The following is a 16018-nucleotide window of genomic DNA, read 5'->3' as shown; positions in this document are numbered from 1 at the left end:
GTTTGCGGAGTAGGAAGAGGGTGTCTTAATTGACAACAAATACTCAGAGAACTCTTTTTCTTCTTTTGGAGTGAAACTATAACTTTGGCGAACCTAGAGGAACTTTTCATCATATTCTGCTTCATTCATGCGTTTTGGTTGATCACCATATCCAGTCGTGCATCGTCACCATCCTTTGTTTTACCTTTAATCTTGGGCAGAGTACCAAGGATGCTTTCACATACGTTCTTCTCAATGCGCATGACATCGATGTAGTGATATACACTTAGAATCTCCCAGTAAGCTAATTGCCAGAACATTGATTTCTTCTTAAACATTTACTCCTTGGGTGTTTGTTTTGACGATGAACTTTGTCCCTTACCAAGCACACCTTTAATTACTTTAGCCACATTGTCAGTGTGAAAACCCACAGACCTCGGGGTAGGGGTCCCGAGCTGTGGATCTCGGACCGATGGTAACATGAACAAGGATACGATGTTTTACCTAGGTTTGGGCCCTCTTAATGGAGGTAAAACTCTCTGTCCCGCTCTAGTTCATATTGATGTGGATGTATCAAGTACAGAGTTATTCTACCTCGAGATCGTAAGATGTGTTCTAACTCTAGGGATGAGATTGTGTTGATGTCCCCTCTATGGGCTAAACCCTATGGCTTATATACACGCCAACTAGGGAATATAGGGTACAAGATTAGTTTCTTGGCGTGGAGGCGGTAGGAGAAGTCTTGGAGTATAGGACAAATCTTCGGCAGATGCAGTCCTGATCACATCCCATCGTGCAGCTTCCGGAGTCCATCTTGAGAAGAATGAGGGCCCATCAGCCCAATTCGAGGACCATGGGATGACTAGGTTAGTACCCCGTAGTCCAGGACACCGTTAGTAGCCCCCGAACTGGTCTTCTACGTCCAGGAAGATTCCCTTGATGAAGATAACCTCAGATCCAAAGTCCTTGGCTTGACAGAGGAGTTCCTCTTTACTACTTCAAAACTCCCAAGCTGCTCTCAAAAGAAGTGGTCTCTTATAAACAAGACCTAGTCGAGCTCACACCTCACCCGAAGAGACGGGGTAACTTAGCCTCAAAGGCCAACCATGTAGGTGTGAATAGTGCCACCTAGCCTGGCAACTTTATTGAAGCGGTGCATCCCACAATGGGTCAGGTAGTTATTGCCTACCCTAAATCATGGCTCAAGGCAGCCTTCTTACTAGCACGTCCCATCGTGGTGGAGACCATGCCCATTTTCTCAGGGATATCATCAAGATTTTGTTTTGTCCTATGCACATAACGACAACTTTAGCGGGGGAGTGGCATTTTTACCGGCCCGACAAGGGAGACTCTTGGGCTCTCAGCAGCTTGTAAGAGTAAAAAAGATTAGTGCAAGCAATCATGCTCTCATTTCCTCCACCTGGTGCTTCATCGAGCTCCAACGCCCAGATCCAACCTCGCCCTCTTATTTCTTAGCGAACCCAGCCTCCCTCTTCTAGCCATGGCCGATACGCTCAAAGGCCATTGGGGTGGCTCCATTGTGATGGAGGCTACTATCGAGGAGTTGTGTGACACACGATACATTCCTACGAATGTCGCCGCCCGCGCTCCTAGCACCGACGAGCAGGTGCCCACTCCCAACCTAGGAGAGCGGGTAGTCTTCATTCCCCACCTCATCTGAGGCCTAGGATTTCAGTTGCACCAGCTCCTACGCAGGATTATGTTCTTCTACGGGCTCAGCTCCTACCAAATGGCCCCGAACTTCATCCTCCACCTCGCCTCCTTCATCACGGTATGTGAGTCCTTCCTCCCTGTGAACCGCACTTTGACCATTGGCAGAAGATCTTCGGGATGAAGCCGAAGTCCAGCGGCTCCTATCTGATGGAGTGTGGAGGGGCCATGGTCAGCAAGAATCAGAATGCCGACTAGTTCAAGGGAACCTTCATCGAGACAGTCAACGAATGCTGCGTGATACGCCTCCAACGTATCTATAATTTTTGATTGTTCCATGCTATTATATTACCCCTTTTAGATGTTTATGGGCTTTATTTTACACATTTATATCATTTTTCGGACTAACCTACTAACCGGAGGCCCAGCCCATATTGCTGTGTTTTTGCCTATTTCAGTATTTCGAAGAAAAGGAATATCAAACGGAGTCCAAACGGAATGAAACCTTCGAGAGCGTGATTTTTGGAGAATCTGATCCGGAGAGCTTGGAGTGCAAGTCAAGAAGCTCCCAAGGGCCCCACGAGATAGGGGGTCGCCCCCCTGTAGGGTGCACCCCCTATCTCGTGGGCCCCTCGGGCGGCCACCGACGTACTTCTTCTTCCTATATATACCTACGTACCCCAAAAACATCCAGGGGCACCACGAATCACAATTTCCACCACCGTAACCTTCTGTATCCGCGAGATCTCATCTTGGAGCGTTCGCCGGCACTCTGTCGGAGGGGGAATCAACCACGGAGGGCCTCTACATCAACATCCTTGCCCCTCCGATGAGTTGTGACTAGTTTACCACAGACCTACGGGTCCATAGTTATTAGCTAGATGGCTTCTTCTGTCTTTTTGAATCTCAATACAATGTTCTCCCCCTCTCTTGTGGAGATCTATTCGATGTAAATTCTTTTTGCGGTGTGTTTGTCAAGATCCGATGAATTGTGGGTTTATGATCAAGTTTATCTATGAATAATATATGAATCTTCTCTAAATTCTTTTATGTATGATTGAGTTATCTTTGGAAGTCTCTTCGAATTATCAGTTTGGTTTGGCCTACTAGATTGGTCTTTCTTGCCATGGGAGAAGTGCTTAGCTTTGGGTTCAATCTTGCTGTGTTCTTACCTAGTGACAGAAAGGGTTGCAAGACACTTATTGTATTGTTGCCATCGAGGATAACAAGATGGGGTTTATATCATATTGCATGTGTTTATCCCTCTACATCATGTCATTTTGCTTAATACGTTACTTTGTTCTTATGAACTTAATACTCTAGATGCAGGCAGGAGTCGTTCGATGTGTGGAGTAATAGTAGTAGATGCAGGAAGGAGTCGGTCTACTTGTTATGGACATGATGCCTATATACATGATCATGCCTAGATAATCTCATAACTATGCGCTTTTCTATCAATTGCTCGACAGTAATTTGTTCACCCACCGTAATACTTATGCTATCTTGAGAGAAGCCTCTAGTGAAACCTATGGCCCCCCAGGTCTATCTCTTATCATATTTGCTTTCAATCTACTTCTATTTGCATCTTTACTTTTTGCATCTATCTTATAAAATACCAAATATATATTTATCTTTTCATACTATCTTTATTAGATCTCACTTTCGCAAGTGGCCATGAAGGGATTGACAACCCCTTTATTGCGTTGGTTGCGAGTTCTCAGTTTGTTTGTGTAGGTCCGTGGGACTTTTGAGGAGCCTCCTACTGGATTGATACCTTGGTTCTCAAAACCGAGGGAAATACTTATGCTACACTTTGCTGCATCACCCTCTCCTCTTCGAGGAAAACCAACGCAAGCTCAAGACGTAGCAAGAAGGATTTCTGGCGCCGTTGCCGGGGAGGTCTTCGCTCAAGTCACGACATACCAAGTACCCATCACAAACCCATCTCCCTTGCATTTACATTATTTGCCATTTTCCTTTTGTTTTCCTCTCCCCCACTTCACCCTTGCCGTTTTTTTCGCCCTCTCTTTCCCAATCTCCTCATCTCTTTTGCTTGCCCTTTGGTTTGCTCGTTTGGTTGGATTAGATGCTTATTTATTGCTAAACAGAGAACCTAAGATCTATGGATCCTCATCCGCTTGCTAATCTTTTTAAGAGATCCAATTATGATGAACCAATTGCTAGTGAGTTTTGTGCACTAGATTATCTTTATGAAGTTTTGCTTGAAATTCGTGAATCTGAAAATTGTGGTGAAGAACTTTATGAAGTGATTCACGATAGATCTTTGAATAAAAAGCATGATTGCAATGATTTTCCTATAAATTCTCTAGATTTCAATTGTGCTAATAATTTGCAAAACCCTAAGCTTGGGGATGCTAGTTTTGCTATGTCTACTACTTGTTTCAATGATCATGATTGGGGTGATTCTTCTTATAACCATGAAAATTTATTTAAGCCCCATGATGAATATGAGATTGGTAATAATGTTTGCAATAATATTGAAAGTGGATTTGGAAGAGTGTCAACTTTAGATCCCACATATTTGGAGTATGTTCAATCTTATGATATTTTTGATAAAAGTGGGTTCGGAAAGGTCATGACTTTAGCTAATGTTAATCCCACTATCTTGGAAGAGTGTCAACTTTTCATTCATGTGGATCATGTTGAGAATATGTTTGGTGATAGATATTTTGTTGAATTTTCCTATGATCCTACATGTAATTATTATGAGAGAGGAAAATATGGTTGTAGAAATTTTTATCTTATTAAATTACCTCTCGTCATGTTGAGATTGCTATCGTCTCTTTCTTCTTCCTTGCATATGCTAGTTTTTGCTTGCCTTGCAAATTTGTTTGATTACAATATGCCTATGCATAGGAAGTATGTTAGACTTAGATGTGTTTGTCACGTGTTTCATGATGCTCTCTTTGTGCTTCAATTCTTGTCTTTCATGTGAGCATCATTAAAATTATCAATGCCTAGCTAGGGGCGTTAAACGATAGCACTTGTTGGGACGCAACCCAATCTTTTTCCTTGCTAATCTTGCATCTACCTTCTGTTTAGATGTGTTTTTATCTTTTAATTAGTGTTTGTGCCAAGTAGAACCTATAGGATAACCTACGATGATAGTTGATTTAATTCTGCTGAAAAACAGAAACTTTGCACGCACGAATATAATTTTGTTAAATCACAGGAACGTGCTTTTGCATTTATTCGTTTTGCTGCTATTCAATAGACAAATTGTCCCGGACTTCCTATTTTCTTAGGATTTTTAGAGTTCCAGACGTTTGCGTTAGTTACAGATTGCTATAGACTGTTCTGTTTTTGACAGATTCTATTTTTCGTGTGTTGTTTGCTTATTTCAATACATCTATGGCTAGTAATTCAGTCTATGAACCATAAAGAAGTTGGAATACAGTAGGTTTAACACCAAATTAAATAAAGAATGAGTTCATTGCAGTACCTTATGTGGTGGTTTTGTTTTCTTTCACTAACAGAGCTTATAAGATTTCCTGTTGAGTTTTGTGTTGTGAAGTTTTCAAGTTTTGGGTAAAGCTTTTATGGACAATGGAATAAAGGGTGGCAAGAGCCTAAGCTTGGGGATGCCCATGGCACCCCAAGATATTCAAGAATAGCCAAAAGCCTAAGCTTGGGGATGCCCCGGGAAGGCATCCCCTCTTTTGTCTTTGTTCATTGGTAACTTTACTTGGAGCTATATTTTTATTCGCCACTTGATATGTGTTTTTCTTGGAGCGTCATGTATTATATTAGTCTTTGCCTTTTAGTTTACCACAATCATCCTTGCTGTACACACCTTTTGGGAGAAGCTTATTTGACTAGAATTTGCTAGAATACTCTATGTGCTTCACTTATATCTTTTGAGCTTGATAGTTTTTGCTCTATTGCTTTACTTATATCTTTTAGAGCACGGTGGTGTCTTAATTTTGAAGAAATTGCTAGTCTCTCATGCTTCACTTATATCTTTTTGAGAGTCTTTTAGAACAACATGGTATTTGCTATGGTCATAAAGTTGGTCCTAGAATGATGAGCATCCAAGTTGGGTATGTATCCCCATCTATTATGTAATATTGATGTAATGATATCCACCTTGCAAAAGCGTTTCAATATGCGGGTCTATCCTTGGTGGGACCTTCGAGTTCCTTTTGGATAGGGTCGCATATTGGGCGTGACACTCCTACTGGATTGATACCTTGGTTCTCAAAAACTAAGGGAAATACTTATGCTACTTTGCTGCATCACCCTTTGCTCTTCAAGGAAAACCAACGCAAGCTCAAGACGTAGCAAGAAGGATTTCTGGCGCCGTTGCCACAGGTCTTCGCTCAAGTCAAGACATACCAAGTACCCATCACAAACTCATCTCCATCTCATTTACATTATTTAACATTTGCCTCTCGTTTTCCTCTCCCCCACTTCACCCTTGCCGTTTTATTCACCCCCTCTTTCGCAATCTCTCTCTCTCTCTCTTTCGCTTGCCTTTTCCTGTTTGCTTGTGTGCCGGTTTGTCCTTATGGCTTTGCCTAAGAGTACCGACCACCTTCTTAGAATGTTGGAAGAGATCGAATCAAATATTAGAAGTTTTATGAATTTGCAATTTGAGCATAATAATTTCTTCAGAAAAGAGCTTAAGGAACAAAAAGGTTTTTTGGGGTTTATGAACAAAGATCTTGATGATATGACTAAGGAATTTTATGGTGTGAACTCTCAAATTACTCGGCTTGAAAATGCTATAGCCAAAATTTCTGATAAGCAAGCTACCTTAGTCAATAAGATGGCTGCCAAACCAGAAAAGTTCAATGAAAATAATGATGAAGATCTTAAAGTTATTGATGTGTGTCCTAATAGATATTTGTTTTGCAATATGAATCTTGATAATAATGGGACTGGAGATGAGTCAACTTTAGTTAGAAGGCGTCCCAAGAATTCGGAGTTTTTAGATCTTGATGCTAAATTTGGTAAAAGTGGGATTGGAGAGGTCATGACTTTAAATAGTATTGAACCCACTATCTTGGATTTCAAGGAATTTGATTATGATAATTGTTCTTTAGAAGGTTGTATTTCCTTGTTGCAGTCCGTTGTTAATTCTCCTCATGCTTATAGTCAAAATAAAGCTTTTACCAAACATATCGTGGATGCCTTGATGCAATCTTTTGATGAAAAACTTAATTTGGAAGTTTCTATACCTAGAAAACTTAATGATGAGTGGGAACCTACTATAAAGATTAGAATTAAAGATCATGAGTGTTTTTCTTTGTGTTATTGGGTGCTTGTGTTTCCACGATTCCGAAAACTTTATGTGATATTCTAGGTTTCCATGATCTTGATGATTGCTCTTTAAATTTGCACCTTGCGGATTCCACCATTAAAAAGCAATGGGAAGAATCAATGATGTTCTCATTGTTGCAAATAGAAATTTGGTGCCCATTGATTTTATCGTTCTTGATATAGATTGCAATCTTTCTTGCCCTATTATTCTTGGTAGACCTTTCCTTAGAATGATTGGTGCGATTATTGATATGAAGGACGGGAATATTAGATTCCAATTTCCATTAAGGAAAGGCATGGAGCACTTTCCAAGAAAGAAAGTCAAATTACCTTATGAATCTATCATGCGAGCTACTTATGAATTTAGTGCCAAAGATAGCACTACTTAGATCTATCTTTGCTTTTATGCCTAGCTAGGGGCGTTAAACGATAGCGCTAGTTGGGAAGCAACCCAATTTTATTTGTGTTTTTTGTTTTTGTTCCTGTTTAGTAATAAATTTTGCATCTACCTTCTGTTTAGATGTGTTTTTATCTTTTAATTAGTGTTTGTGCCAAGTAGAACCTATAGGATAACCTATGATGATAGTTGATTTGGTTCTGCTGAAAAACAGAAACTTTGCACGCATGAATTTAGTTTTGTTAAATCACAGAAACGTGATTTTGCATTTATTCTTTTTGCTTCTGATCAATAGACAAATTTTCCAAGACTTCCTATTTTGGTAGTAGTTTTAGAGTTCCAAAAGTTTGCGTTAGTTACAGATTGCTACAGACTGTTCTGTTTTTGACAGATTCTGTTTTTCGTGTGTTGTTTGCTTATTTTGATGCATATATGGCTAGTAAAATAGTTTATAAACCATAGATAAGTTGGAATACAATAGGTTTAACACCAAAATAAATAAAGAATGAGTTAATTACAGTACCTTATGTGGTGGTTTTGTTTTCTTTCACTAACACAGCTTATAAGATTTCCTGTTGAGTTTTGTGTTGTGAAGTTTTCAACTTTTGGGTAAAGCTTTGATGGACTATGGAATAAGGAGTGGCAAGATCCTAAGCTTGGGGATGCCCAAGGTACCCCAAGATATTAAAGAATATCCAAAAGCCTAAGCTTGGGGATGCCCCGGGAAGGCATCCCCTCTTTCGTCTTCGTTCATTGGTAACTTTACTTGGAGCTATATTTTTATTCGCCACATGATATGTGTTTTGCTTGGAGCGTCGTGTATTATATTAGTCTTTGCTTTTTAGTTTACCACAATCATCCTTTCTGTGCATACCTTTTGGGAGAATCCCACTTGATTAGAATTTGCTAGAACATTATATGTGCTTCACTTATATCTTTTGAGCTTGATAGTTCTTGCTCTAGTGCTTCACTTATATCTTTTAGAGCACGGCGGTGGCTTAATTTTGAAGAAATTGCTAGTCTCTCATGCTTCACTTATATTATTTTGAGAGTCTTTTAGAACAGCATGGTATTTGCTATGGTTACAAATTTGGTCTTAGAATGATTAGCATCCAAGTTGGGTATAATAAAAACTATCATGGGAAGTGAATTGGATGCTATGATCAATTTGATGCTTATAATTGTTTTGAGATATAAAGGTAGTAATGTTAGGGTCATGCTAGTGGGTAATTTTGAAATTGAGAAATACTTGTGTTGAAGTTGGCAAGCCCCGTAGCATGCACGTATGGTAAAAGTTGTGTGACAAATTTGTTACATGAGGTGCTCTTTTAATTGCCTTCCTTATGAGTGGAGGTCGGGATCGTGCAATGGTTAACTCCTACCAAACCTTCCCCTAGGAGCATGCGTAGCAGTACTTTGCTTTGAAGGCAAGTAGACTTTTGCAATAAGTATATGATTTCTTTATGACTAATGTGAGTCCATGGATATACGCACACTCATCCTTCCACTTTGCTAGCCTCTATTATACCGCGTAACTTTCGCCGGTATCATGCACCCATTATTTACCTTCCTCAAAACCTCCACCATACCTACCTATTATGGCATTTCCATAGCCATTCCGAGATATATTGCCATGCAACTTTCCACCATTCCGTTTATTATGACACACTTCATCATTGTCATATTCCTCTTTGCATGATCATGTAGTTGACATCGTATTTGTGGCAAGGCCACCTTCATAATTTTCATACATGTCACTCTTGATTCATTGCATATCCTGGTACACCGCCGGAGGCATTCATATAGAGTCATATCTTGTTCTAGCTTTGAGTTGTAATTCTTGAGTTGTAAATCAATAAAAGCGTGATGATCTTCATTATAGAGCATTGTCTCAGTGAGGAAAGGATGATGAAGACTATGATCCCCCCACAAGTCGGGATGAGACTTTGGACTTTACAAAAAGAAAAAAAAGAAAAAAAGAAAGGCCAAAAAGAAGAAGAAGAAAGGCCGAAGAAAAAAATGAGAGAAAAAGAGAGAAGGGACAATGCTACTATCTCTTTTCCACACTTGTGCTTCAAATTAGCACCATGATCTTCATGATAGAGAGTCTCCTATGTTGTCACTTTCATATACTAAGTGGGAATTTTTCATTATAGAACTTGGCTTGTATGTTCCAATGATGGGCTTACTCAAAATGCCCTAGGTCTTCATGAGCAAGCAAGTTGGATGCACAACCACTTAGTTTCTTTTGTTGAGCTTTCATATATTTATACCTCTAGTGCATCCGTTGCATGGCAATCCCTACTCACTCACATTGATATCTATTGATGGGCATCTCCATAGCCCGTTGATACGCCTAGTTGATGTGAGACTATATTCTCCCTCTTTTTATCCTCACAACCACCACCTTACACCACCATAGTGCTATGTCCATGGCTTGCGCTCATGTATTGCGTAAGAGTTGAAAAAGCTAAAGCGCGTTAAAAAGTATGAACCAATTTCTTGGCTGAAACTGGGGTTGTGCATGATGGGAGTATTTTGTGTAATGAAAATGAAGCATGGCGTAACTATGTGATTTTGTAGGGATAAGCTTTCTTTGGCTATGCTATTTTGATAGGACATGATTATTTGTTAGTATGCTTCGAAGCATTATCATTTTTATGTTTTATAAGCTTTTATCTGGAATCATTTGGATCTGAACATTCATGCCACAATAAAGAAAATTACATTGAGAATTATGCTAGGTAGCATTCCACATCAAAAATTCTGTTTTTATCATTTACCTACTCGAGGATGAGCAGGAATTAAGCTTGGGGATGCTTGATACGTCTCCAACATATCTATAATTTTTGATTGTTCCATGCTATTATTTTACCCCTTTTGGATGTTTATGGGCTTTATTTTACACATTTATATCATTTTTGGGACTAACCTACTAACCGGAGGTCCAACCCGTATTGCTGTTTTTTTGCCTATTTCAGTATTTTGAAGAAAAGGAATATCAAACGGAGTCCAAACGGAACGAAACCTTCGGGAGCGTGATTTTTGGAACGAACGTGATCCGGAGAACTTGGAGTACAAGTCAAGAAGCTTGCGAGGTGGCCAGGATATTGGAGGGTGAGCCCACCCCCTCTGGGCGCGCCCCTATCTCCTGGGCCCCACAAGCGGCCACCGACGTACTTCCTCATCCTATATATACCTACGTACCCCGAAAACATCCAGGGAGCCAACGAAACACAATTTCCACCACCATAACCTTCTTTATCCGCGAGATCCCATCTTGGAGCCTTCGCCGGTGCTCCGCCGGAGGGGGAATCGACCATGGAGGGCTTCTACATCAACACCATAGCCCCTCCGATGAGTTGTGAGTAGTTTACCACAGACCTTTGGGTCCATAGTTATTAGCTAGATGGCTTCTTCTCTGTTTTTGGATCTCAATACAATGTTCTCCCCCTCTCTTGTGGAGATCTATTCGATGTAAACTCTTTTTGCGGTGTGTTTGTCGAGATCCGATGAATTGTGGGTTCATGATCAAGTTTATCTATGAGAAATATTTGAATCTCCTCTGAATTCTTTTATGTATGATTGAGTTATCTTTGCAAGTCTGTTTGAATTATCAGTTTGGTTTGGCCTACTAGATTGATCTTTCTTGCCATGGGAGAAGTGGTTAGCTTTGGGTTCAATCTTGCGGTGTCCTTTCCCAGTGACAACAGGGGCAGCAAGGCACGTATTGTATTGTTGCCATCGAGGATAAAAAGATGGGGTTTATATCATATTGCTTGAGTTTATCCCTCTACATCATCTCATCTTTCTTAATGCGTTACTCTGTTCTTATGAACTTAATACTCTAGATGCAGGCAGGAGTCGGTTGATGTGTGGAGTAATAGTAGTAGATGCAGGCAGGAGTCGGTCTACTTGTCACAGACGTGATGCCTATATACATGATAATGCCTAGATAATCTCATAATTATTCGCTTTTCTATCAATTGCTCGACAGTAATTTGTTCACCCACCGTAATACTTATGCTATCTTGAGAGAAGCCACTAGTGAAACCTATGGCCCCCGGGTCTATCCTTTACCATATAAGCTTTCAATCTACTTTTATTTTCATCTTTACTTTGCATCTATATTATAAAATACCAAAAATATATTTATCTTATCATACTATCTCTATCAGATCTCACTTTCGCAAGTGGCCGTGAAGGGACTCACAACCCCTTTATTGCGTTGGTTGCGAGTTATTTGTTTGTTTGTGTAGGTGCATGGGACTTTTGAGGAGCCTCCTACTGGATTGATACATTGGTTCTCAAAAACTGAAGGAAATACTTACGCTACTTTGCTGCATCACCATTTCCTCTTCAAGGAAAACCAACGCAAGCTCAAGACGTAGCACAGCCTGTAGCACATCCACCTTTTCAAAGCATGCCAACCCACCAAAGAGCCACCTCTACCATCACCCTCGTCGATGAGGAAAACGACAAAGCGCCATGGCCCTTCGAGGCCGAGGCGATCCCTAGCAACGCAATGAACGATATCCTGATGCGCATCATTGCCAGGTTTGAGCAGACCCTTGGTGCATGGCCCTTAAGCGCCACGAATCAAGATAGGCATGTCAGCACTAAGAGGCTACAGCTCTCCGCACAACATGATTGATAGCGCCGCAAAGCAAGCTAGGAGCGTCCGCGCCGATAAGTTGCGGTTCACCGCACAGCGAGACCGTTGGAGCGCTGGAGAGCAAGATGCGTGGCATGCCGCACAACTAGAGCGGATCCATCGGCGCTTGCCTGCTGTTGATAGGGTGTCGCAGCTGGGTACACGTCCCGTCTGTTCCCCCATCCCTCGCCAGGAGTGGGTAGAGGCCCTCTGCGCCATACTTGCACCAGAGGCCGGCTGTGCCGTACTTGCACCGGACGCCCGCCACGCCGTTCGCATGGGTCGCGCCATTCGCCTTGTCCGCGGCCCGCTCGATGCAAACGCGCTGGTCGGTAGGCTCGACCGCCTCCTTGGCGCAGGTGTCCACCTCGGCGCAGTAGAGGAACATGGCCGTCACATCCTCAAGCTGGTGATCTCCGATGAAATAGCCAACTTGGCGCTCGAGATCGCGCTCCAGATGTACCACGAGCGTGTCGACCGCTTGGACAAACGCCTGCACGAGTTCAGGCAGAGCCAAGAGCTACCGTAGGCAAGGGCTGCTGGTCATGGTCTCATGGATGCATTTTATTTTGTTGAGTCGTTTCATCCTGTATTGCCATGTATTTACATCAATCATAATATTGCTCTATGTATTGCTCGTTTCAATGTGTGTACTATGTTTTCCATTCTTATATGTTCTGTTTCCATGTGTGTGTATATGATTTCCATTCTGTATATGTGGGTGATAACAGTTAGAAACATTTAGTATACAAAAGCAGATAGAAAATGCAATTCATAATATATATATATAGCCGGTCTATTATGCTAATATTAGCAGAATAGTTATTCTGATAACACTTCTGCACTGCACGCTCAACGCGAGGGCACTGCATCCGTATCAAACGAGCACTGCAATGTCACAAGATAAAACTGCATGCATTTTTCGGCATTGTTTTTGCTCCAGTTTCTAAACCGTTTGTCGGAATGAGGCATATAATATATCGTTGGGTAGCTATGGAAAATGCACAGCCTCTTCATGTTGAACACTTTTCAAGATTCATCGCGGTTTGAGAGCAGTTTCAAAAATAGTGCGCGCATGATGGGATGCAGCAAACGTTTTTTCACGATTTTTTCTAAACCGCACATCGGAATGAAGCAAACCATACGGAGTTGGAAAGATATCATCGAGTATATTATTTTCTCTAATTCGTTACGGTTTAAGGGCAGTTTTAAATTTACTGAATCGTGGAATTCAGTTTTTTTGAAAAATTTGCAGTTTTCGGTACTGTTTTTGCTCCAGTTTTTGAACCGTTTGTCAAAATGTGGCGTATAATACGCCGTTGGAAAGCTACTGATGAGGCGCAACTTTTATATGTTGAAATGTTTTTTTGATTCCTTACGATTTTCAGTTAATTTTGAAAATCGTTCGGCTAATGACGAGAGGCAGCGGCCGTTTTTCGTGACATTTTTACAAACCGCTGGTCGAAATGATTCAGATTATATGCGGTTGGAAAGATATCGCCGAGGCGCAACTTTTTCATGTAGAACACTCTCTCCGATTCCTTATGGTTTAAGAGCAATTTTGATTTTAACGAAATGCGGATACTCTGTTTTTTCGGGACACCATAATCGTCGTATGCACTGCTTCAGACAGAAAACCGCACTTCTTTAGACTAAAAACCACACTTCATCGGAAAGAGAAGTGCACTGCGTGATTTCCTTTTTTGTGGGACATCAATTTACCCAAACGAGGGGGAGTGCACTTCATGTAAGCATTGGTGAAGCGCAATACTATGAAAGTGAACCTCGAGACTACCTTAAACGGGCCGCGACACTACTAAAAGTGAACCGCATGAGTTTTTCCAAACTCGATATCTTTTACGTTTGTAGGTTGGGAGAGTGGACCACGGGGACTGAGCGAATGAACTACATATAATGAAAAGCGAGCTTCTTTGAGATATATATTTTTTCCTATTTACAAAGCCAACCGCGGAGGACTATTATAGAAAACTGCATGAGACAACAAAGTGAGCTCCAAAGCTACATCTATCTGATAAAGACATAGTGAGCTACACTCTGTTTCTTCCTTATTGAATGCAGTGAACCACAAGACTCGTCGAAGTGGGCTGCACCAATCCATTTTTCCCTTTTGAAAACGAATCATTAAGCTTGTTGGAATGAACTTCTCAACATTTTGTTTACACACAATATATCATATCCCAACCAGATTCGTTCGATAAACACGCCAAAAAACCACGAACAACAGACTAAACTGTATGCTCGCTTGCTCCGAGCTGCACGCCGCACACGTCACACACGAGGGGTCAACTGCACTGCACTCACATGGCCGGTGAACCGCATGATGTGGATCAGCAAGCTGCACGACGCGTTGGGGGAGAGCTCGCTGACGGACGCCCCGTGAAATATGAAAAAGCAACAAAAAATGTCCTGAACTTCAACCTTGCTCTAGCCACACTGCATCTTCCGTTGTTGCGAAGAAGAGAACCACAGCGGATCTTAGTGAACTGCAAAACAAAATTCAATGAGCTACAAAAACAAAATCGAAGGAGCTGAAAACAAGGAAGAGGCAGGAGAGAAGGGGGAAGGGGCACAGCTTGAACTCGGATCCAGCGCGGGATCCATGGATGCATGGCCGGGGTCACCAGACCCAATAGCATGGGTCGGGGGTGGGGGCTCTATCGGAGCTGTCGGGCGGCACTGAGGAGATTGCAGTGCCGGGTGGAGCCAGGGATCCTGCCGCCCGGCGTTCAAGAGGGGCACCGCAAGGAGCCCGACCCGGGCGACGCGATGGGATTGGGGAGGGAGCTAGCGTGGCACCGATCAAGGGTTGTTTGAATCCATCGGCGAGAAAGGGGCACCACCACACAGATCCGGGCTCGGGGTGCTGGTGCCTGTGCGAGGACGCCGTAGGAAGGTGGCCGGCGTGGCTGGTTGCGGGGAAGGATGTGGTGCGACGCGCGCGAGGGTGGAGGTGGTCCAGCGACGCCGGGGGGGAGGTTGTGCGGCGGCACGGGGGAGAAGGTGGTGCGGCGACGCTAGGCAGAGAAGGTGGTGCCACGGTGCGGGATGGAGGAGATGGTCCTTCGACGTGTTGGGTGGGAGGAGGTGGTGGGGCGGCGAGTGGGGATGGGGAGTTGGTGCGGCGGCGTGGGGATGTCCTGGCTGGGAGAGAGAAGTCGTGGGAGGGAGAGATGATAAGGGTGGGGTGGGTTTTTTTTGCCCGCATAGTTCGTTTCGTGGGTTAGTTTGTAGCTACCGTGTTAGCAGAATAAGGTTTACTGTTAGCAGAATAAGAGTCTTAAGGGTGTTAGCAGATTAGACCCACCCTAATATATTAATTGTTCATTAGTTCATCATAGAATATATATAATAAAATCACATAAACACGATGATACTTAACTAATAGGTACAATGCATAAAATTGAAAAAGAACAATAATAAAACTAATAATCCCTTCTGTGGGCAGTATTTTGGCAGCCCCTCACCAGCAGCTCCTTGGTGTGTGGCATCTTCCCAGCGCGAAGGCAGTACTCCGCCTCCTCCGCCTCGCAACGCTTGATGTACCGATCTGCCACTTGCTGGCGGGCGAGCGCGAACGATCTTGCCATTTCGTTGGGCACCCACCAGAGCTCCTCATCGGTGGCACGCTGGAGCTTATCGGCCCACCTCCATGCAACGATGAGGCGCCTAGCACCTTTGACCTTCCTCGTGAAGTACCCGTCTTCGTACACCTCCTCCAAATAACGACGTGCCCGCCCCCAAAGCTCCACCGCCTCCTTTTCCAGGCGGCATCACGGGCTTCACAGGCCGCCTGGCACCTGGCTTCCTCTTCTACCATCTCCTTCTTGAACGCGCACTTGCCTGTCTTTCTCAGCCAGCAGCAGCGACTTCCATAAACAAAGATTGTATTGGCCCAAAAAACAATCCAAAGTTGGGTGTTCTGACGCAACCTACGGTGGCGCGTAGGGGTCCTCCTAGTCGCTGCTCTTCGACTGAGCGTCCTCGGGGGGGGGGGGCGACGACTCCTCGTCAAC

At 42.8% G+C, this 16018-nt stretch overlaps 1 long non-coding RNA gene across 1 annotated transcript; it reads right to left on the bottom strand.

Annotated features, from left to right (window-relative positions):
• Positions 1 to 14085: 14085 nt before the first annotated feature.
• On the bottom strand, positions 14086 to 15181 carry LOC119296002. Its single transcript, XR_005144603.1, has 2 exons — positions 14576 to 15181; positions 14086 to 14488 (listed from the first exon to the last, which is right to left on the bottom strand). It is a non-coding gene; the product is annotated as an uncharacterized LOC119296002 (long non-coding RNA).
• Between the last annotated feature and the right edge of the window lie 837 nt (positions 15182 to 16018).

The sequence above is a fragment of the Triticum dicoccoides genome, chromosome 4B, assembly GCF_002162155.2.
Source record: "Triticum dicoccoides isolate Atlit2015 ecotype Zavitan chromosome 4B, WEW_v2.0, whole genome shotgun sequence".
In the NCBI taxonomy this organism is placed as follows: domain Eukaryota; kingdom Viridiplantae; phylum Streptophyta; class Magnoliopsida; order Poales; family Poaceae; genus Triticum; species Triticum dicoccoides.
Note: the sequence above shows the minus strand (reverse complement) of the source record. Positions and strands in the feature narration are given on the sequence as shown.